This window comes from Dromiciops gliroides, chromosome 2, assembly GCF_019393635.1.
Source record: "Dromiciops gliroides isolate mDroGli1 chromosome 2, mDroGli1.pri, whole genome shotgun sequence".
Classification (NCBI taxonomy): Eukaryota; Metazoa; Chordata; class Mammalia; order Microbiotheria; family Microbiotheriidae; genus Dromiciops; species Dromiciops gliroides.
Window position 1 is genome coordinate 638,573,392 of NC_057862.1, and position 21,446 is coordinate 638,594,837.

The 21,446-nt window shown below is 42.4% G+C and overlaps 1 protein-coding gene across 3 annotated transcripts in view; it reads right to left on the reverse strand.

Annotated features, from left to right (window-relative positions):
• LOC122742163 (dipeptidase 2-like) overlaps positions 1–20,286 on the reverse strand; it is a 39,006-nt gene extending 18,720 nt beyond the window's left edge. The window contains exon 1 of one of the 3 annotated variants that reach the window (XM_043986210.1): positions 20,217–20,286. The gene's annotated coding sequence lies outside the window, so the exon portion shown is untranslated. Of the gene's footprint in view, positions 1–18,372; positions 18,452–19,194; positions 19,327–20,216 lie in introns of those variants that run through there. The other 2 variants (XM_043986211.1, XM_043986212.1) reach the window with 2 other exon arrangements.
• Between the last annotated feature and the right edge of the window lie 1,160 nt (positions 20,287–21,446).

Here is a 21,446-nt window from a genome sequence, read left to right on the forward strand (position 1 = left end):
GAGTGGTTTCTCATAAAGTAGTTGTTCCCAGAAACACAATGAGGTTGATGAGTCAGGGATGGGGAGGCAGACAAACAATAAGTCCTTCCAACTTCCAGCTACTCATTAGAAAATTGAGAGTAGGGGAGGGTGGAGGAGGGAACTGGCAGGAAATAAATATAAAAAACATTTTTGATATTGAGTCATTTTTAGGTCGTCTGATTCTCTGTGATACCAGAGCGGTTTGCCATTTCCTTCCCCAACTCATTTTATAGATGAGGAAACTGAGGCAAACAAGGTAAAATGCCTTGCCCAGAGTCACACAGCTAGTAAGTGTCTAAGACCAGATTTGAACTCAGGAAGATGAGTCTTCCTGACTCCAGGTTCAGCTCTCTATCTACTGCACCACTTAGCTGCCTGACTATTCACCAGGTGAATATATGGGACCAAGAAGTATACAAAGCCCACCCAGCCTCCCACTGTTATTAGAACCCTAGAAACTGTGGAGAAAGGCTCTGGGCTAGAAAAGGGTACTGGATTTGGAGTCAGGAGACCTAGGTACACATCCCGGTTCTGACATTTACTAGCTGTGTGACCTTGGACAGTTCACTTCACCTTTGCCTCAGTTTTCACATCTGTAAAATGGGAAGTCATGCTTTCATTGCTTGCCTCTCAGGGATGCTGTATGCATGGCCACTGCTTAACTGGGATTATTTCCCTGCTATTCCTAGACTCTAGAGAAAAAGTAGGAAATCTGGAGGTGAATTGACATTGTGAAGGCGGTTGCTTGACTAAGTGATAAAACCAAAGGAGCTAAGGGTCAAATGTCAAATTCTAGAAACAATAGGTTAATTTCATAAAAGAAATTGACAACAATGAGCTAGTGTACCAAAAGGATGTAGCCAAAGCGCCTCTTAAGGAAATTTTAGATCTCTAAGCACTTGGATCCACAAAAGAGAGAAAGAACGGATATCAATGAATTGGGCTCCCAAAAACCCAGCTAGGAGGACTGACCTATTGTCTCTTAGAGGCAGGCAGGTGTGGGGGGGGGGGCGGGGGAGGTGGATAGAACACTGGGACTGGAATCAGGAAGATCTGAGTTCAAATCCAGCTTTAGACACTTCCTGGGCAAGTCACTTAACCTCTGCCTCAGTTTCTTCAACTACAAAATGAGAATAATAATAGCACCCACCTCATGGGTTGCCGTGAGGATCAAATGAGACATTTGTACCAGGAACATAGTGTTATAGAAATACTTATTCCCTCCCTGCCCCCCCCCATCTATTTCTTGGCCCTAAAAGACAGAAGTGACTCCATGTTTGACCATTGACTGACCCACCTACTTACAAGGAAGTTCCAAGTACACACCAGTGGTTGAGTCAGCTACATTTAGGTAAGGAATACAAGACTATTAATCATAATCAGTTTAGCAAACATCAAGTATACAAGGTTAGTAAACTTCACTAGGCACAATGCTGATGAGAGAGGTCTCAGTGAAGATGACTTACTGATTGACTGCCCGCAAGTTCCCCCTAGAGCAGCTAGGGTGGCCCAGTGGATGGAGTGCCAGCCTAGAGTCAGGAAGGCCTAAGTTCAAATCTGACCTCAAACACTTGCTAGCTGTGTGACCCTGGGCAAGTCACTTCCCCTAGTTTGCCTCAGTTTCCTCGTCTGTAAAATGAGCTGGAGAAGGAAATGGCAAACCTCTCCAGGGTCTTTGCCAAGAAAACCCCAAATAGGGTCATGAAGAGTCAGAAACAGCTGAACAGCAACAATAAAAATGAGCTTAACTTTCAGGCTCTATTTTTTGGGGGGGGGGTGAGGCGATTGGGGTTAAGTGACTTGCCCAGGGTCACACAGCTAGTAAGTGTTAAGTGTCTGAGGCCGGATTTGAACTCAGGTCCTCCTGACTCCAGGGCCGGTGCTCTATCCCCTGCGCCACCTAGCTGCCCCTCAGGCTCTATTTTGAGAGCTGAAAATATTAAAAAGAAGTTGACTGAATCCATCTGTTCATCCTAAAAGATCAATTTCTGTGACACTGCCCTCTCCTCATTCTTCTCCTACTTATCTGACTCCTTTGCTGCAGCACCACATACCTCCTGCTTCCTTAGCATGGGCATCTATTTCCCTGGCTTCTGTCCTAGACCCTCTTCTCGCCTCCCTCAAGTAAGGATTCTTAACCTGGAGTCTGTGAAATTTTTTTTAAATTGTTTTTGATTGGTTTCTTTTGTACTTCTACATATTTTATTCTGCACATTTTAAAATATCATACTGAGAAGGGGGCTATAGATTTATTTGGGGGGGGTGAGTCAATTGGGGTTAAGTGACTTGCCCAGGGTCACACAGCTAAGTGTCAAGTGTCAGAGGCTGGATTTGAACTCAGGTCCTCCTGAATCCAGTGCCGGTGCTTTATCCACTGTACCACCTAGCTGCCAAAGGGGCCTATAGATTTCAACAGATTGCCAAAGGAGTCCATCACCAGAAAAATGTTAAGAATTTCTTGTCTCCCCTCAATGATCTAATCTGTTTCCATAGGTTCAAGTATTATCTCTACACAGATGATTCCCAAATCTGTATATATCTGGACCTAATCTTTCTTCAGAATTCTAATCCAGCATCGTCAACACTTTCCCCTCTGGTTTTGAAGTCTTTTTTAATTTTTTGTAATAAACATTTTTTATTTATAGTTTGGGGTTTCCATTTTTATCCCTCTTTCCCTCCCTCTCTTCCCCCATCCCTGAGGCAGCAAGCAGATACGGTTATACATGTACGATTACGTAAAGCTTTACCATATTTGTCATTTTGTACAAGAAAACTTGATTAAAAGAAAAAAATGAAAGTGAAAAATAGCATGCTTCAGTCTGTTCCATCCATATCAGTTCTTTCTTTAATTAACTTTTTTTCTTTGTTACAAGGGAATGGCTTACTAGGAAGAAATATTGGAAAATAACTGTAATGTTAACAACAACAAAAAGCATCAATTAGATTAAAAAGCATCCAAAAAGCCCAGGACCTTGAATCCAATAGCCTTGGGAATGACAGTACCTTCCAGATCCCTGGTCCAGACCACTTCTGGTCTAGCCTCCACAGCCATCATTGAAGGGAGAAATTCCTGAGAGGAGGAACCTTTCTCGCTACCGCCAACAATGACTGCTGACCAACTGCTCCAGAATGGGCAGGTAAGCCCTAAGAGCCCTGAACCACAATTCCTGCTCCCAGTCCAACCCTCAAAGCCATTATCTTTGTGGAAATGTAGCCAGCAACTGCTTCTCTAGGTGCTGCAGACCCAGAAAAGAAGTTCTGGCCACCCGAGTCCTTGGCACTGCTGAGTGGCTCAACCTTAGAAACCACTAAGATAGTATCAGCGGAAATAACACTAATGACAAAGCATTGCCATCTGCTTTGCTGTTGGATCCTAAGGACTACCCCATCTGAAGTACAACTGAAACTATATGTGCTGTTTCCCTCGTTAGAATGTGAGCTCCCTGGGAGAAGGGATTGCCTTAATTTTCTGTTTCTATTCCCAGTGTTTTGCACATAGGAAGCGATTTTCTTTCCTTCCTTCCTTCCCTCCCTCTCTCCCACCTTCCTTCCCTCCCTCCCTCTCTCCCACCTTCCTTCCTTTTCTTCTTTCCTTCCCTCCTCTTCTTCCTTCCTTCCCTCCTTTTCTTCCTTCCTTCCTTCCTTCTTTCCTTCCTTCCCTCCCTCCTTCTCTCCTTCCTTCCCTTCCTCCCTCCTTCTCTCCTTCCTTCCTTCTCTCCCTCCCTTCTTCCTTCCTTTCTTCCTTCCTTTCCTCTTGGGAGCTTAAATCCTTGAGAAATCTTTTTTTTTTTCTTCAAGGGGGTGGATCTCTCTGCTTAGGACAAGAGGGATAATCCCCTTTCAGGGAAGTCAAGCCTTAGAAAAATTATAGAGGCCCATGACATTGGGGTGATGTCATGACTTGCACTGAATTCGATTTAAGAAAGGAAAGGCTGTGCACGTGAGTCACCCACCTCACTCTCTCCTATAGAGGTATCTGAGTCCAGTGGCAAGATATTTATCAGGATGACTGGAGATGGCCCTGGATGTTTAAAGCAATTGGGGTTAGGTGACTTGCCCAGGGTCACACAGTTAGTAAGTGTCTGAGGTGAGATTTGAACTCAAGTCCTCTTGACTCCAGGGCCAGTGCTTTATTATCCACTGCACCACCTAGCTGCCCCTCAGCTTAGGCTCAGGGGGGAGTGGCTCTTAAACTTTGAAGAATTCTTCTTTATTCAAAGATGAATCTGTTTTCAAGCTAGGGGGAATGCATACTTCCCTTTTAAGAAAGAGAAAATATACTCACTAGCTGTGTGACCCTGAGCAAGTCACTTTACCCTAATTGCCTCACCAAAAAAAAAAAAAAAAGAAAGAGGGAATTATCAAAACACGTAGGACAAAATCAGCCTGAGATACAGAAGTTCCAAAATTGGCCCAAAAAGGGATTGTGTGTGTGTGTGTGTGTGTGTGTGTGTGTGTGTGTACTAATTTCTTTTTGAAGCTTCATCACCAGTGTTTTATATGTGGGTATTTGTCTTGGGATTCTTACTTCGTTATATTTAAATTACTGATAAAAAAGAGACGGTCTCCGGGTTTTGCCCCAAGTCCTATCCTCCATTAGTTCATAAGCCCAGTCCCAGGACAAAGAGCTCCACCTATTGACGGCCGCACCTACAATGGGGGAGTGTGGTACTCCGGACCCAGGCACAGAAAGCAAGCAAGGGTCGATAGGGGAATCCTTTATCCCCTCAGGAGGAACTCACTTGTCCCAAAAGCACCAACATCGGGGCCGCTAGGTGGCGCAGTGGATAAGCACCGGCCCTGGATTCAGGAGGACCTGAGTTCAAATCTGGCCTCGAACACTTGACACTTACTAGCTATGTGACCCTGGGCAAGTCACTTAACCCCCACTGCCCTGCAAAAAAAACAAAACAAAACAAAACAAAAGTACCAACATCTCTGGGCAACCCATGAATTTTTCCTTAGCATCAACTGACTATCCATTCTGGCACTAAAACTGGCCACTGGTTTGAATGCTGTGAACCATCAGAGGATTCCTGTTAGGTGCTCCTGAACCTTTATCAGATCCATGAACTGTGGACCAGGTCCATGACAGGGCGTGTGAACCATGTGGCCCCTCGGGAGGGACTCCTGAAAAACCTTAGAAGGGCATTCTCAGAGACCACACTTCTATTAGTCACTCAAATATCTTAGTTGGAAACTGAACCAATCAAAGATTCTTAACTTCTCCAAACTGAAACGGTACCTTCCCTGAGAAGGAGAGGAAAAATTCATAAAGGAAAAAGCAAAGACTTCTATTAAATTGAGGAATACTCACATTCATTGCCTTAGCAGTGACTCATGGCGACAACCTACACATCTCTATCAGTCTCATGCCTAATTATTTGTGCTTCAGTATCTCTGGGTCTGTAATTTTTTGTGTTTTTGTGTTGGGATAGAGTAAACCAATTTTTCTTCTGGCCATGACAAGTATAGGCATAAGGATAGAACATAATCATCCTTCTGCTTCAACTGGCCAGGAATTGATTGTTTGTGAATGTTATGCCTCAAAACTAGAATTTGTATTAGGAAAAGAAAAGCTTACAGATAGACTGTATTATGTACAGGAAAGATTATATATAGACTGTATATAAATAGATAAATGGATCAAAGGTACTTGCATTACTTTTTTAAAAAGTAATAAACATTTTATTTATAGTTTTGGGGAGTTCTTTTTACTCTAGAAGTCAGCTTCCATAAGGGTTCAAAGATAGTCGACAATGTGAACTTTCTTCTTCTTCTTTTTTTTTTTTGGGGGGGGGTGGCGAGGCAATTGGGGTTAAGTGACTTGCCCAGGGTCACACAGCTAGTAAATGTTAAATGTCTGAGGTCAGATTTGAACTCAGGTCCTCCTGACTCCAGGGCTGGTGCTCTATCCACTGAGCCACCTAGCTGCCCTGTGAACTTTCTTCTTGATTCCAAGGAGAGAAGTTTATTTAAATCAAGGAGAGTGACTTGAGGGTGAGTGAAACTTAATCTTTATGTGTAAGTAGCTTAAGTGAAATTGATTTTAAATATTAGAAATCGTATATTCATATTTAATTGGGTTCTAAAACTCAACTTTGTAGATTTTGGCTTTGCTGTTTATCCCAGAAATAGGAGTATTTTTTTTTAATTTCCAGAAGAACTTCCTAAATACCTTTTTTTTGGGGGGGGGGTGCAATGAGGGTTAAATGACTTGCCCAGGATCACACAGCTAGTAAATGTCTAGTGTCTGGGGCCGAATTTGAACTCAGGTCCTCCTGAATCCAGGACATGTGCTATATCCACTGCACCACCTAGCTGCCCTGCTAACTACCTTTTAAAAAAATAGATTTTACAAAAATGCTAAGCATTAAGCAGGTCTCAATTCAAATGATCCACCAGAAGCTCCAATTATTTATTTAGCTTTTTTAACTAGTCTGAACCAGAAATTAGGAAGTGTTGTGGTTTTGTGTGTGTGTATGTGTGTGTTTGTGTGTGTGTATGCGTGTGTGTTTAGAAAGAATTGCCCAGGATGGCATGAGAAAGGAATTGATGAGTTAAAAGATACAACTCAGTGTGTCTAAGGAAAAGATAAGGAAAAAGAAAAATCTCAGCCTAGGACCCAGATTGGATGTTTCTACAGTCTGAAAGAAAGTCTTGTTGGTAAGAATTGTAAAAAGAAGAGGTGGGTGCTCATAAAAAGGAGAAAATGCTACATTCACAACCTTCTTCTAAATAGTAATCTATTCCATATTTTGGGCATGTGGATGGGTGTGTATGTGTGTGTGTGTGTCTATCCGCACTTGTATAGTTAGAAAGCTTCATTCCGGAGGCAGCTAGCTGGCGCAGTGGATAGAGCACCGGCCCTGGAGTCAGGAGTACCTGGGTTCAAATCCGGCCTCAGACACTTAACACTTACTAGCTGTGTGACTCTGGGCAAGTCACTTAACCCCAATTGCCTCACTAAAAAAAAAAAAAAGCTTCATTCCATGTCCTAGTAATACAGTCCATCTCCACCCAATATTTAACCTCAGGACATTGTGTTCAAAAACAAGTTTGTTTGTTTGTTCCTTTAAAGTATACTTTGATCAAGATTTCTCTATATTGGCCTTGAACACAATCAATTTAGAAGTTCAAAAATGAATATTTTTTAAATTGTGCTACTATTGTAAAACCATAGTATAAGAAATGTTAAGAACTGAAAAATGCAACTCTCTTGATTTGAAAATTACAGAATATTATCTTATTTTATTTATTATTTTAAAGAAATGAGAGGAATATTGAATCTACAGAGAAAACTATCTGGATTCTAAAAAATGAAAAGTGGACCAGCTTTTAATCTCTCTTTATTGTTTTAAAGAGGGAAGAGAAAAAAGGGGAATTGAGCCTATTCGTAAGCATCAGAGATTGAAACTGCCAACAAGTAGAGTATCAGTGAATTTTTAGGAACAGTTGGTGGCTTACATTTATCTGGCTCTTAAAAACTAAAGAGGAAGACATGGGACTTATTTAAAAGTAATGCAAGTGGGGGAAGCTATATGGCACTGGCCCTGGATTCAGGAGGACCTGAGTTCAAATCCAACCTCAGACACCTCACACTTACCAGCTGTGTGACCCTGGGCAAGTCACCCAATCCTCACTGCCTCATTTCCCGCCCCCCCCCCCCAAAAAAAAAAATGTAATGCAAGTAGGATGATTTCAGAAAGGCCTGGAACTTGTATGAACTGATGTATAGTGAAGTGAGTAGAACCAAGAGAACATTGTGCACAGAGACAGCAATATTATTTGATGAAGAACTGTGAAAGACTTAACTATTCTCAACAATATAATGATCTAAGATAATCCCAAAGTATGGATGAAACATACTATCCACCTCCAAAGAAGAACTGATATTGATGGAACACAGACTGAAGCATGCTATTTTACACTCTTTTTTTTTTCTTTATTCAAGTTTTCTTATACAAAATGACTAATATGGTAATGTTTTACATAATCATACATGTGTAACCTATATCTGATTGCTTACTGCCTCAGAAAGGGGGGAGGGAAGGGAAGGAGGGATAAAAATTGGAACCAAAAACTATAAATAAAATGTTTATTACTTTTTTTTTTTAAGTAATGCAGGGGCAGCTAGGTTGTGCAGTAGATAGAGCACCAGCCCTGGATTCAGGAGGACCTGAGTTCAAATCCAGCCTCAGACACTTAACATTTACTAGCTGTGTGACCCTGGGCAAGTCACTTAACACTCATTGCCTCGTTCCGCCCCCCCCCCCCACCGAAAAAAAAGTAATGCAAGTAGGATGATTTCAGAAAGACCCGGAAAGACTTGTATGAACTTGTATGAGCTGAACCAGGTGAACGTTGTGCACGATGACAACAATATTGTTTGATGAAGAACTGTGAATGACTTAACTATTCTCAGCAATACAGTGATCCCAAGACAATCCCAAAGGACTAATAATGATGCATACTATCCACCTCCAAAGAAAGAACTGATTGAATACAGACTGAAGTATGCTATTTTTCACTTTCTTTTTTCTTTTGAAAATGTTTTGCAAAATTGCACATGTATAACCTATAATCTGATTGCTCAGGAAGGGATAGAATTTGGAACTCAAAACTTTAAATAAAAGTGTTTATTATACTTTAAAAAAAAGTAATGCAAGAATGTTTTGTGCACTTAGTTGCTTAAGTAAACCAGAGACAAAGAGCTAAAGATGTAGACATTTAAAATAGAGGGATTTTATATACATTTGTGTGTGAAAGCAAAGTATTTTAAAATCATATTAAACAATTTTTAATGTAATAAAATCATTTTAAATGTAATAACAACCAAGGGGAATAACTTTTATTAAACAGAAGTTACATCATGTGCTTTACTCAAGCAAACAATGCCTTTTCTGGTTGTCCGTAAACTAGCCACTTAACATATTGTTGAAGCCACAATGAATATTTTAAAAAATTTATTTGAATAAAATATTTTACTTAAATTTGGAAGGTGCTGAATATGTTAGACCAAAGGGGGTTGGTCTGTTGTAAAAGCTAGTATGCAGCGTTAGCCTCGCTAGCATTGTTGGTTGTAGTAGCACTTTGCACTTTTGATCAAATTTTCCTTCAACCTATAAAGGCCTGTTATGTCAGAATTTTATCAGTCAACTGATTTAACTAGGACAAAATTATATAACTCAGATCTGAAACACAATATTGTTTTATTAACCATATGAGCCAGTTGACATTGAATGTTATTGATCAAGAGATTGATTTCAAAAACAATGAATTGAGAAGTTCTGAAAATGCAAAGGAAAAGTTCAGGAAAAATAGATGGATAATCTAGGCTACGATTGGGAAATTAGAAGGGAATTGAGAACTTTTCCTGTTAGCAATTTTAGGGACAATACTCAGTCCTTAAAAACCCCCTTCCCAAGGTTATTACCTCAGAAAATGGCAGGAGCCTCCAGGTGGTGTGAGGCCACCCTCTTAAATAACACACTAATGCTACATTAAGAACATGAAGGGGGCAGCTAGGTGGCACAGTGGATAGAGCACCGGCCCTGGATTCAGGAGTACCTGAGTTCAAATCCAGCCTCAGACACTTAACACTTACTAGCTGTGTGACCCTGGGCAAGTCACTTAACCTCAATTGCCTCACTAAAAAAAAAAAAAAAAAAAAAAGGAAATTAAGAACATGAAGGAATAGATTCAGCTCTTTGAGTGATTTAAGTGAGAATAAAGAAAAGGTTTATAGGAATGTGAAAATGCCTCCAGGAATCTTTGAAAATAAGTCACCTTGATAATAATAGGCTTTAGGTTTTAAAATGCTGGTGTCTAATAGCCCTGAGTTTTTGTTTTTTATTTTATTTTTTTCTCAGTGCAACAAACATTTATTTTATTTTTTCCAATTACATGTACAGGTAGTTTTCAACATTCATTTTCATAAGATTTAGAGTTCCAAATTTTTCTCCCTCCCTCCCTTTCCTCCCCCACTCCACAAGACATCAGCCAATCTGATGTAGGTTATATATGTACAATCCACAAGTGCTCTTTTTTCCAATTCTTTCAGTCATTCCTCAGTTGATGGACATTCCCTTGATTCTCAATTCTTAGCCACCACAAAGAGTTGCTATAAAGATTTTTTTGTACAATTCCCCCCCTTTCCTCTTTTTCACGATTACTATTGTTAACTCAGTAAAAACTCAGTTTTTTTTACTATTGTTTCCCTCCATCCTATTCCCTTCCCCATGATATTTATTCTATTATCTTTCACCCTATCCCTCTTTAAAAGGGATTTGCTTCTATCTGTCCCCTCCCCCTATCTGCCTTCCCTTCTTTTGCCCCCCTCTCTTTATCCCCTTCCCCTCCTATTTTCCTGCAGGGTTAGTTTAGATTACTCCACCCAATTGAGTGTGTATGTGTTAATCCCTCCTTGAAGCAACTCAGATGAGATTAAGGTCTTTGAGTATAAAATTCATTTACTGCCCTGCTCCTCCCCCATTTCTTCCCCCACTCCATAAACCCTTTCCTGTTTCTTTCATGTGGGATTTCACCCCATGCTACCTCTGCCCTTCCCCCTCCCCCAGTGCATTCCCCTCACCCCTCAATTTTAACCTAAAGATGTCATCATGGGGCAGCTAGGTGACACAGTGGACAAAGCATCCACCCTGAATCCAGGGGGATCCCAGCCAAAACCTGGCCTCAAACACAAGACAATTACCCACTGCATGACCCCAGGTATGTCCCCCAGATCCAATTTTTTATGGTTCTCTAGGATCTTGTATTTGAAAGTCAAATTTGCCATTCAGTTCAGGTCTTTTCATCACAAATATCTGAAAGTCTTCTTTTTCATTAAAGTTCCATTTTTTTCCACTGAAAGATTATGCCGAGTTTTGCTGTGTAGGTGATTCTTGGTTTTAATCCTATTTCCTTTGCCCTCTGCAATATCATATTCCATGCCCTCTGATCCTTTAATGTAGAAGCTGCTAGATCTTGTGCTATCCTGACTGGGGCTCCACAGTACTTGAATTCTTTCTTTTTGGCAGCTTGCAATATTTTCTCCTTGACCTGAGAGCTCTGGAATTTGGTTATAATGGTCCTAGGAGTTTTCCTTTTGGGATCTGTTTCAGAAGGTGATCAGTGGATTCTTTCAATTTCTATTTTACCTTCTGCTTCTAGAATTTCAGGGCAATTTTCCCTGAGAATATCTTGGAAGATGATGTCTAAGCTCTTTCCTTGATCATGGTTTTCAGGTAGACCAATAATTTTCAAATTATCTCTCCTGGACCTATTTTCCAGGTCAGCAGTTTTTCCCAGAAGATATTTCACATTGCTCTCTATTTTTGTATTCATTTGGATTTGCTTTATTGTGTCTTGGTTTCTCATAATGTCACTAGCTTCCATTTGTTCGGTCCTAATTCTTAGGCAATTATTTTTGTCAGAGAGCTTTTGTACCTCCTTTTCCATTTGGTTAATTTGGCTTTTCAAGCTGTTGACTTTTTTCTCATGTCTTTCCTGCATCTCCCTCATTTCTCTTTCCATTTTTTCCTCTACCTCTCTAACTTTATCTTCAAAGTCCTTTTAGAGTGTTTCTATGGCTTGAGACCAATTCATATTTTTTCTTGGAAGCTTTAGATATAGGGGCCCTGACATTGACATTTTCCTCTGAGTGTGCACCTCAATCTTCCTTGTTACTGAAGAAACTTTCTATGGTATGCTCATCTTGCCTTTCTTTTACTTGACTTTTAGCTCCTTAAAGTGGGGCACTGTTTCTCGGCTGCACTATTCCAAGCTTCAGAAGGTCCCAGGTGGTATGATTTAAGGAGGATCAGGTTCTTCACTTGCCTGGCCTGTTCCCTGGTCTGTAGATGTTGCTAATCAACCAGCTTTGTGTGTTGTGGCTGTCAGTTCTGATGAGCCTGTGCCCCTCCCCCACCTGGGCCACTGCTACTCAAGCCTGCCTCCTGGTTCCCAGCAGGGGTGAAAAACCCAAGTTCTATCTCAGCACCAGCGTAAACCCCTGTAGTCTCTTCCCTTCCAAGGGCTCAGCCCTCTCACCAGACTGTGAGCTTAGTTCCAGATGACACTGGTGCTGCAGCTGATTCAGAAGTTCTGGGGGTCTCTTTCTTTGGCAGGGCCTTCCTGGGACTGGATATGCGTCAGGGTGACTGTGGGGTTGGGCCCCACTCCTGTCTTAGCACAGCAGCTCCCTCCTTCTGACCTTCCAAGCTATCCTTGGTTGGAAGATGATTTCAGCACATTCTTCTGTTGATTTTGCTGCTCCAGGAATTGTCCTATGGCATTATTTGGATGTTTTTTGGAGTGATCCTGTCATGAGTTTGAGAGCTCACTGTCTTTCCTCCACCATCTTGGCTCTGCCCCAGAAGTAAACAGTTAGCCCTGAGTTTTTAAATGGTATCATTCATGATTGTAAAATTAGAGGGGAACCTTGATTAAGAGTTTTTTTAAAAGTAATTTCAGGTGAGATGAGTTCCCCTATTTGAGTAATCATGGTAGATTATAATAATACAAACTGCAATTGCAATTTGGCAGCCAAAAAATGATTCATTGGTAATCTTCAACACCTTATTTCAACTCTTTTTATCTCAGTTTGTTCACCTGTAAAGTGGTTGGGAGGACCAAATGATACAATGATTGTGAAGACCTTGGCACAATGCCTTCCCCATACTATTGTGGTAAAATTATTAGGATTCAGCTGACTCATTTGGGAGGGGCCACACCTGGCCCACCTTGAAGTTACGTATGTTACTGAGGTCAGAAGGAGAAAACCTCTCTCCATAGGCAGTTTTTGAAGGACCTCCTCTTTTGGGGGAGGAAAATGAGATGCTCGCTGAGGGGAGGCTGAGTCTCTCCTGGGGAGCTCTCATTCTTCTTCCCTCTTCCTCCCTGGTGGTGGCACGAGCAGGAGCAGCAGCCAAGTCATTCAAGCTTGGTTGTAAGTTGTGCTTTCCATTGAAGCTACAAGCTCCAGGTGGTGAGTGACTCTGCTCTTTTGAATAGACTTAGGTTAGAGCTAGGAGGATTAACTGTATTTCCTTTTCCCTATTTCCTTGTCTTTGATTTTGTTAATTTTACCTTTGCTGTTTACTTTATTCTCCCTAATAAAACATCTGTGGAACAGAGGCTGTGAGGCTCCTTTCTTATTGGCCTGGGAGAAATATCTAAAAGGGCAGTTTCTTAGGGGAGGGAGCTTTAAACCTAGAGGTCCTCATTATCTCCGGGACCCCAATATTTAGGTGAGCCACCCAATTAACTCTACATATATTAAATTCGGCCCCATACTGTGTATCAGTCATTATATACATGCTGGCTATTGTGATTATAGTATTCTCAGTGCTCCATTTTAGATAATTATATCTGTAGTTGTTCAGTCTTACTGGACTCTCTGTAACCCCATTTGGGGTTTTCTTGGCAAAGTTACTGGAGTGGTTTGCCATTTCCTTCTCCAGCTCATTTTACAGATGAGGAAACTGAGGCAGAGTTAAGTGACTTGCCCAGGGTCACACAGTAAGTAAATCATAATACCCTACCAGCTCTCTACCTAGAATAATAGAGTGAGAAACAAATGTGTTTCATTATAAAGATTGTGAGCTTAAAAGCCATTTGTGATAGAATGAATGGTTTTCTGTGAAGTATGATTTGGAAAGATATTTCTCTACACTGCTATCATCTAAACTTGTTATAGGATTTGTGTCTTGCTCTTATGGTTATTGTGTTCCTATTGTGTCTTTGAGATGTCTGACACTTGAACAGAAGTAATACCTTGTTAAAATTATGTCCCATGCCTTTCTCTAGGTTGCCTTTGCTGCAGAAATGGTCAACTCTGTTTACCACAGCCTTACTGATCGCAAGTTGTGAAATGGCTAAACTAGCACCCAGCCAGAGTAAGGAAACTTAGAGTATTTCTTTTCTCAGACCAACACACACCCTTTATGAAATGGTATCTGTTAATGTATTAAGTTAATGTAAAGTCAGTCATCGTGAGACTCACTCTGAGATTTTGCTAGTTGAGATAAAAACACATTGGAATGTAACTTGACATTGCTCTGAATTTGGATTCCAGGTTTGAAAATCTAAAATAGCTAATAACATCAATAACCACTGATCATGTTCAAGGAAATGCCATCTGCTGCAATCTGGCAACTGCTACAATCTGTCCTTGGCAAAGGTTGAGGGGAGCCAACTTTACTTGGGCTAAGGTAAAGAAATTTTCCTACCTAGTCAATTATAAGTCTATTTTCCATACTCTGTAAATAACATGATGTTCTCCTACATTATTAGATGTCAAGTAACTGGTGCTTGAAGTCAAACCAGAGCTAGTGGAGTATTTTTATCCTGCTGCCAAAATGTCCCTCCTTTTTTCCTTTCATAGCAAGTTTCTCTGTCAGAGCAGGTGGACAATAAGACATTTGAGTTACTGCTGGTTCATATTAAAGACACTAATGGGCCAGTAGGGAATGTCAAAGACTCCTTCCAGGTCGAGATCCTATGACCCTCATTCCCCCTTCCTCATAGTACCCGGGCCAGAAGAAAAGAGAGTTTAGGTTAAAACAGAGCACTGCTTACCCAGTTCCAGGCAAATGAATGGATTCAGAGAATCACAGAATTTAGGAGTTAGAACAGACCTCAGGAGTCATACAGAAGGAATGCCCATGATGATATACAACCAGTGGTCATTGAGCCTCTTTGTGAAGACCTCCAAGCAGGGAGTCTCCACCACCTTCCACTGTTAGAAAGCTCTAGTTGTTAGGGGGCTCTCCTGGCATCGGCCCTGAGTCCTCTGGGCAGCTTCCTGGCATTGTTCCTGGCTCTGATGAATGGCACAAGTTGATTCCTTTCTCCATGTACCATAGGCCTTCCAATACTTGTGCCCAAGGGCCTTCTCTTACCCGGCCTAAGCAAGCCCAGTTCTTTCCAATGATCCTCATGTGACACGGACTCAAAGCCCTATCCCGTTTCCTCTGCACATCCCAGCTTATCAGTGGTGACCAGAAATGAACATGATACAGTAATCATTATTGTTGTTGTTGCTCAGGTATTTCAGTTGTTTCCAACTCTTCGTGACCCCATTTGGCATTTTTTTGGCCAAGATGCTGGAGTAGTTTTCCATTTTCTTCTCCAGCTCATTTTACACATAAGGAAACTGAGGCAAACAGGGTAAAGTGACTTGCCTGCCTGGGGTCACACAACTAGTAAGTGTCTGAAGCCAGATTTTAGAATTTAAGAAAATGAGTCTTCCTGAATCTAGACCCAGCACTCTGTGCACTATGGTATCACCTAGCACCCCTACAATATAGTAATAGCTTTTACAAAGCATAATAGCTTTTACAAAGCACCTACTAGATGCTGGGGGAGCAGCCAAGTAGTACAGTAGATAGAGCCCTGGCTCTGAGTTCAAATCTCACTTCAGACACTTACTAGCTGTGTGACCCTGGGCAAGTCACTTAACTCCAAATGACTTAAAACATCCAGGGACATCTTCAGTTCTGATAATATATCTTGTCACTGGACCCAGATGGCTCTGGAGGAGAAAGTGAGGCTGGTGACTTTGCACAGCCCTTCCTCACTGAAATTCAATTCATTACAAGTCATGACATCTGTCTTGTTCCTCTTCAAGAATGAGGGACAATGGGGCAGCTAGGTGGCGCAGTGGATAGAGCACTGGCCCTGGAGTCAGGCTGACCTGAGTTCAAATCCGGCCTCAGACACTTAACACTTACTAGCTGTGTGACCCTAGGCAAGTCACTTAACCCCAATTACCTCACCAAAAAAAAAAAAAAGAATGAAGGACAAAACAACAACTAGATGCCACTTTCTGCTAAGTGCTTTTTTTTCCCCCTAATTTTGCTAAGTGCTTTTTACAGTTATTCTCATTTTTATCCTCACAACAATCCTGGGAGGTAGATGCTTTTTGTTATTATCCCAATTTTACAGATAAGGAATCTGAGTCAGGCAGAGGTAGAGTGACTTGTTTGGGGAGTCACACAGTTGGTAAGTTTCTGGAGTCCAGATGAAGTCTGAGGGCAGAGTATAGTGAGACTATTTCCCGCTCCCTATTCCTGGAAGCAATGCCTCTCAATGTAGTCCAAGATTATATGGCTTTTTTTCACTGCTACATCATATTCCTGACTCATTCTAGCTTGTAGTTCACTAAAGTCCCCAAATCTTCTTCTGATAAGCTGCCATCTAAACATGGCTGCCTCACCTTGTACTTGGGAGATTAACTTTTTATACCCAAGTATAAGACTTTACATTTATTTGCCCTTATTGAATTTCATTTCATTGGATTCAGCCCCAGTGCTCTAGCCTGTTGTGATCCTTGTGGTGCCTGATGCTGTCATGAGGGTGTTTCTCCCAGTTTTGTGTCAGCTGCATATTTGATGGCCTTTATCCAGGTCATTGATGAAAATGCTAAACAGCCTGGAGTCAAGCACAGACCCCCGGGGGACTCCTCTTAACAGAAAGGTTTGGGGGAAGCCAGATGGGCTAACACAATCTCAGACTTCATTAAGAGAGGCATGGTTGGGGCAGCTAGATGGCACAGTGGATAGAGCACCGGCCCTGGAGTCAGGAGTACCTGAGTTCAAATCCGACCTCAGACACTTAACACTTACTAGTTGTGTGACCCTGGGCAAGTCACTTAACCCCAATTGCCTCACTAAAAAAAAAAAAAAAGAGGCATAGTTGCCACAAACGTGGTAATTAGGTGGCGCCATAGTGCAGAGAGTGCTGGGACTAAAGTCTGAAAGACTCATCTTCCTGAGTTCAAATCTAGCCTCAGACACTTACTAGCTGTGTGACCCTGGGCAAGTAACTTCACCCTGTTTGCCTCAGTTTCCTCATTTGTCAAATGAGCTAGAGAAGGAAATGGCAAACCACTGCAGTATCTCTGCCAAGAAAATCCCAAATGGAATCAATAAGAGTAAGACACTAATGAAATGAATTAACAACAACAAAGCTTCCAGAAATAGGGAGATGATGGTCCCAATTGTACTCTGCCCACTGACACTGAAACTTCCATTCAGTACAGTCCTCCAAGGAGCTCTGAATTTATCAAGTTACAGGTTGTCTTCAACTCCCTGTCTTTCTATCTTCTCCAAAAAAATAGTGTAAGACATTTATCAAAAGCTTTGTTAAAGATCTAGGTAAATTCTATCTACAGCATTGCTTTCATTTGCTAGTTTAGTAATCCAAAAGGAAGGAAGACAGGAAGGAAGGAGAGTAATCTGGCATGCCCTGTTCTGGATGCTTGCAAAACAACTCTTTAATGATCTGTTCCAGAATCTACTTACTTACTTTTTAAATTTATTTTATTGTTTGTTTATTTCTTTTATTATTTATTTATCTGTTTATTTATTTATCTGTTTATCTATTTATCTATTTATTTAAGATCTTCTCTCCCTCTCTTGCCCAGGATGGAAGGGCAGCAGCCATTCACCACATTGATCCCACTATTGATCTGCAAAGGAGCCTTGACTGTTGCCTTTCTGACTTGGGCTGGTTCACCCACCCTTAGCCCCACCTTCCTTCCTGCCCAGGAGTGCACCATTTTGGTGCAGGACTTGGTGAGGACACCTGATCAGTCTAACACATTGGTTTTTCTCTCTTTCTAGGCATAGATCAGAGATAGGGTTTTTTTCATTCTTTCAGAGACATATGTTCTCTCACTCTCTCTTTACTAACTTCTAATATACTTTTCTTTTTGCTGGGCAATGGGGGGGTTAAGTGACTTGCCCAGGGTCACACAGCTAGTAAGTGTCAAGTGTCTGAGTCTGGATTTGAACTCAAGTCCTCCTGACTCCAGGGCCGGTGCTCTATCCACTGTACCACCTAGCTGCCCCCCACACATTAGATTTTAATCATCACACTCTGAATCCTTTACAATCTGCTTTCCTCATCTACTGTGTGTATGCCCAGATTTCCTCTCCTTCACTACAACAAATTCCTCTGCATGCCCCAAGATTATCATCATGCCACCCCAGCACCTAGTTCCTCCTTGTTAGTGAGAATAGAATTTCTCCTTGTTGGTTCCTTTCCCTGTTGAAGGGGAATCTAACCAGGGCTGGTGCTAGGATGGGGCAGGGCTGGAAGGAAGGGCTCCCACTATCCTTGGCCTCTAATTTCAGGGAACAAAGAACAGCTTCATAGAGACCATAGACATAGATGATAGACCTAGATGCATAGACAATAGACTTTGGGCTAATGGCTTTCTCTAGTTTCCTTACAACAGGAATTCCCAACTATGATAGCCTTCCCCATCTAATGCTTACCACTATTCTCCATCTTCCACGGGTTATTTGAGCTAGTAAAGTTCTCCAAAGGTTACCTAACCCTTACCTGTAGACAGGACTGGATCTAACCTCAGACCCACAGGTGAGCATTCAATCCTTCTTGTAAAGGCTTCCAAGGAGAGATCATAAGACTTGGCAATCTTCTAGCCCAACAGCCTTATTGTACAGAGGAGACTGAGGCCCAGTCTCCAAGATTACACAGCCAGTGAGTAATCAGCAGTGCCAAGATTTGAACTCAGGTCCTCTGACCTAAAATCCAATGCTTTCTCTGTTGTGGAGATTTTGTGATCTTCCTCACAAAACCCCACTGGGGCTCTTGTTCCCTCTCTTTCAGAAAGATTTTCTCCTCCTCTTGTAGCCCTTTTTTGTGCCTTCTCTAGTTCTGTGGTTACTCAGCCTGGGTCCTGTTATACTAAAGCCTGTCCCAGCCCAAACTCTCTGTGAACACTGCTAGTATCCTTGGTGCTAGAGACTGAGGAGGGCCATGGGGTGGTGTGCCCAGGCAGGTTGGTAACTGGGTGTGTACAAAGGCTCTGGTTACCTTCCCAAGGTGCAATCATCTCTTAACTGGCTAGAGACTCCCAGGCTCAGGTCCATTGTGTTCTTGGCAATACGGTCCTAAGCTGTCACTATACCTCATCAGACCCACCCTATGCCAGAGCCACAAGCGATCCCATAGAGTACTACCCTTCTTCTGAGATGGAGTCCACTTCTCGGTCTTAATGCTCAGCCTCTCCTGGACCTAAAGGACAACCCATGGCTCCCAGATACCCTGGTCTCCAATGGATGGACCTGGAGTATTCTCTCTGTCACCCGAGCTTTCATGCATGCCCCCAGCCTGAAGGAATTTAGGTGAGGCAGACCTTACCTTGTGTTCCTCTCTCCTAAACTTTGCCCACTCCCAGCTGTCCCGAGCTGGCACGGGGACCCTTACTGTCTCTTCCCTCTTCCCTAACTCGGAGAAGCTGGTCTAGGCTTGCAGATATTTCCCCTCTGTCCTTAAGAGCTCCGACCTCTTCTTTGGGTAGTCTGACCAGGGGGCGGAACTAAAGCCCGGAGAGTGACTCACAAACCACTTGGCAAAATACAGTCCCCTTTGGCTCTCGCCTGCCCCCTCCCTTCCTTCCTCCATCCTCCCCACTAAGTTACCTCTGTCCTTCCCCCTCTTACAGCCTGCCTGTCACAGAGTGGAATAGCAGATACAGACACTTCTCAGCAAGGGTTCCTGGTACAGACCAAGGACAAGGGAACCGTCCTGAACCCAGTTGGGAGGAGGGACAGGTGAGGTAGGGAATAGTAGGGAAGAGAAGGAGGAGGGAGCACCTACTATGTTCCAGCCACTGTGCTAAGCACTTTATAAATGTTATCTCATTAGAAGGAAGACCAAAGAGCAAAACAAGCAAGTAGGTAAAAGGCAATCACAACTTTCTCTCTCCTCATGCAGGCCTCTGTAGTCTGGTTTCTGACATTATTACTCAACCAAAATTACTCTCTCCAAAGTTAATCTTTTTTTTTTCAGTCCTAACCCTGTTCAGGGCAGCTAGGCGACAGAATAGATAGAATGCCAGGCCTGGAGTCAGGATTCCTCTTCCCGAGTTCAAATCCAGCCCCAGACACTTACGAGCTGTCTGACCCTGGGCAAGTCACTGAAAGCTTGTTTGCCTCAGTTTCCTCATCTGTAAAATGAGCTGGAGAAGGAAATGGCAAATCAATCTAGTATCTTTGCCAAGAAAACCCCAAATGGGGTCACAGAGAGTCAGACACGACTGAAACTACTCGACAACAAATCCTACTCAACTTAGCTACTTGCATTTGACATCTTTGACTACCTTCTCTTCTCTCTCCTCTTTGGGTTTCCATGAACTTACTGTCTCTGGGTTCTTCTCCTACCTCTCTGCCCACTCTTCCTCAGTCTCATTTGCTGACTCTCCATCCACCTCACTCCTCCTGTGAGTGCTCTCCAAGGTTCTGTCCTAGGCTCTCTACTCTTTCTACCTTAGAGGCTGTGAAATTCAACCTCCTCATTTTATAAATGAAAACCCTGTTTGAAATAGCTTGTTTCCCCCACTACCTCTGCAATTTTTTTTCTGGCTCTATTAAGTATAAGACAAAGATAGGAAATGCAGAGCTGGGTGATGAATTGCCTGACACTTTGAGCATAAGGTAAATGCTTATGACTATATAATGTTGTGTTATAGTTTTAAGAAAGAGGATTAATGAGCAGGAGGAATGAACCTGAGGTCTGAGCTTGCCTTATAGGGGAAGACGGTAGCTTTGATGCAATTTCCACTTGGTTTACGGAATGTGCCAGAAGGAAATGCTTTATGGAAAGTGAAGTTGCAGCACGAACTCATCACATGGTTCCTTAATTTAGATGATTGGGGTGGTGGGGAGCCCTCTGGGAGCAAAACACTAAGTGACAACTTCTCCTAATAATGGAACCTCGGTTGGCCAACCTGCTGACTCATGTGAGCCAGGACATGAATGATTCCTAAAGGACTAGGAATGGATGTTTGCACCTGACATGCAGTGAGGGAATTGTGGTGAGCCAAGAGTTATACAAACTTCTTCCCTTTGTGGTGACCAATTTTTAATTGGGGAGTGTTAGCTAAGTGGCTCGCCGCAATATTGGGGCAAGGAAGGAGACAGACAGCCTCCCTCAAAACAGAGCAGGATTTATTTAACAAGAACAAACTTTAAAAACCACAAACAGGATCAGTAGGATCAAGGGAAAGGAAATAAAATAGGGAAAGGGAAATTATACAACCTGAACACCACTGCCCAGGAATCAGCTGAGAACACACAGCAGCATCCTGTTGCCTTCCAGCTTCAAGCCAGAATGGCTAAAAAAACCCTCTCTTCTTCCCAGCAGACCCCAGGCTGACCACACACAGCCCTGAGCCAATTGGCTGGCCACTCTGACAGTCACATGATTGCCCTCACTGGGCTTCCAATCATTATAATTTTGCCAGGCCCATGTAGGTGTTGGTGAGTGGTGATGACGTGAGGTGCCAGCACCATGGCGACAGCTACAACCAGTGGGTGGAGCACCACACCGTTTGTAGAGCCCAGAGGCCAGTGCAGGTTTTTTTAAAAATTCCATCCAAAAGATGGGGTCAT